Genomic DNA, 2,370 nt, shown 5'->3' with positions numbered 1-2,370 from the left:
GTTCAGGAAAAAGAAAAATCATCGTCCTGAGTGATATAAAAACGAATGTTTACTAAGCAGATCGAACAGTCAGTGCTAATTTTCCTGCCATGAAACATTTTATTGTGGTTGCTCTTCTAGCCGTCGTTGCTACGGTAAGGTGTTTTTTTTTATCTGTTTGAGTCGAGAAGGAAAATAATTTCAAAAATTGTAGGCAACCGATGTAGACAGTAGTAGCAGTGATAGTGCATCTCGCACTCCGGCATATCCTCCAACTTGTTGCGACAGGAAATTTGGATGTACAGCAAGTGAGTTGGAACCATATTGTCCAGCATGCGTGTCAAACTGTCCAACTGCTGGATGTCCTTGCACATTCCCAGGAACGAGTGAAGTTATTAACCCAAGACCAGCACCACCTGTAGTACCACGTGCCCCATTTTGCCCGCAGTGTCCGAAATTCCTTTGTCCACGTATATTAATAGCATGCGTTAATACCAGCACGAACATATGTACAGCAAAGCAAATTCAATCTTGGATTAATTGAATTTTGTTTTATTGAGTTGAATAAAGAAGTTGTGGTCTTAGAATTGAGATTACGTTGTGCATTGTATTAACGTGGTTCGCAGTATCAACGCCATGACTGTGAACACCGATCGACTTGTAATGAACATTTTTTGTGCTTAGACGCAAAACCGCATATAGATCTGTTTGATCAGATTTATCAGACGATGGCGTGTTCTTCAGCTTTGAGAAACGATTTCGTCGAGAGTGGCGACTGAATCATTAAGTATATTTGTGAGACGGAAGCTTATTTCTCGTACCCTCGCATCCAGTGATCTTCTGGGACCTGTGATATACATCCTGAAGTCTGACGTTAAATCCATTTGAAGACAAACTGTTGTAATACGTTATTTCGTATGACTGACCATATGGTAATGTGAGTTCGGAACATGAATGTACTTAGCATTATGGGGAACGAAAAGGCAAGATGCTTTCAGTTTGAATCCATATATTTGAATGAATCTTAGTCTAACAAATACACCGTATATATAGGGGATACAATGTCTACTATGTCTGGAATCATTTGATTGGCATACTGTGATGAATTGATATGTTGTCGAGTGTTGGCGAGTGTTGACGAGTTACCACACACTTCCCCCCTAGGATCAGGTTTCGGTATCCATTTGAGGCGTGAATTCTTTTGATTCCATTTGACCAACCAAATTATGAAAGGAACTTATTGGCGATTTTGATTTATGTTTTTCCAAATGTTTGTTTGATTTTGATGATCATTGTATCGTATGATGCTGGTGATTCTGGATTTTATAATTGATTTTTGAATATAAGTCAATTTTTCAATTGATTTATGTATTTTGATTTTGGTATGCTGCGATAAAATCAGCACCCAAAATTATTTCATCAATATTGGCGGTGTAAAAACGCCACGAATAATTGATATTTTTGATCTTTATATTCTTTTCTATTTTTTCATACATTGGAAGGATTTGATTTCCGTTGTATATAGATAGGGATGTATATCGTCCATTGATTTCAAATTGTGGGAATAATGAAAATGGACTTCCGGTATCAATGATACACTTTAGACCGGTGTTTGCGTCTTTAAGTGTTTCCATCATTTTTTATTTAAATATTTTATTTTATTTACTTGTAGTTGTTGTTCTTTCGAACGACTAGAAGTGAATGTACTTTTCTCAAATATTGTTGCCGCTTTTATAGGCATTTAGAGAATAGTGTACTAGATCGTTTGCAAAAGTTACATGTTTAGTTTGTTTAAAAATTTCGTTGAGCAACGGAATTTCGTAACATGGCTTTAGTCGATCGATAGAGATAACTTTTTCTTTTCCCTTAATTTTAAGAGTGAAAAATTTAGTATCTCTTTTGATTACTTCGTATGGTCCTTCATAATTAGGTTGTAGGGGTTTTCTATAACCATCGGTACGGACGAATACGTGAGTACAAGTATCTAAGTTCTTGAAAAGAAAAACTTTTTGTTTATGATGATTAGCGCTTGGGACAGGCTGTAAATCATTCATATGTCGTTTTAACTTTTCAACGAAAGAACTTGGATCTTTTGAAAGATCTTCTTCTGTATGATGGAAAAAATGGTATGGTAAACGGATATTTGTACCATATACCATTTCTGAAACAGAAGCGTTGATGTGAGGTAGAATTATTGAACGTAATCCTAACATCACGATAGGGAGCGTTTTCATCCAATCAGGTGTTGAATGACACTTGATTGCTCCTTTAACAATCCGATGCCATCTTTCAAGAATTCCGTTGGCTTGAGGATGGTGGGCTGTTGTTCTCAATCTCTTTGTTCCAAGAAGTTTATTTAATTCGGCGAACAAATCTGATTCGAATTGTTTA

General features: G+C 36.3%; 1 long non-coding RNA gene across 1 annotated transcript; it reads left to right on the top strand.

The window, feature by feature from the left end:
• Positions 1-566, top strand: LOC119084920. Its single transcript, XR_005089164.1, has 2 exons — positions 1-134; positions 194-566. It is a non-coding gene; the product is annotated as an uncharacterized LOC119084920 (long non-coding RNA).
• Positions 567-2,370: the final 1,804 nt, after the last annotated feature.

This window comes from Bradysia coprophila, unplaced genomic scaffold (genome assembly GCF_014529535.1).
Source record: "Bradysia coprophila strain Holo2 unplaced genomic scaffold, BU_Bcop_v1 contig_94, whole genome shotgun sequence".
NCBI lineage: Eukaryota > Metazoa > Arthropoda > Insecta > Diptera > Sciaridae > Bradysia > Bradysia coprophila.
The sequence above is the reverse complement of the archived record's forward strand: the minus strand, read 5'-3'. Positions and strand labels throughout refer to the sequence as shown.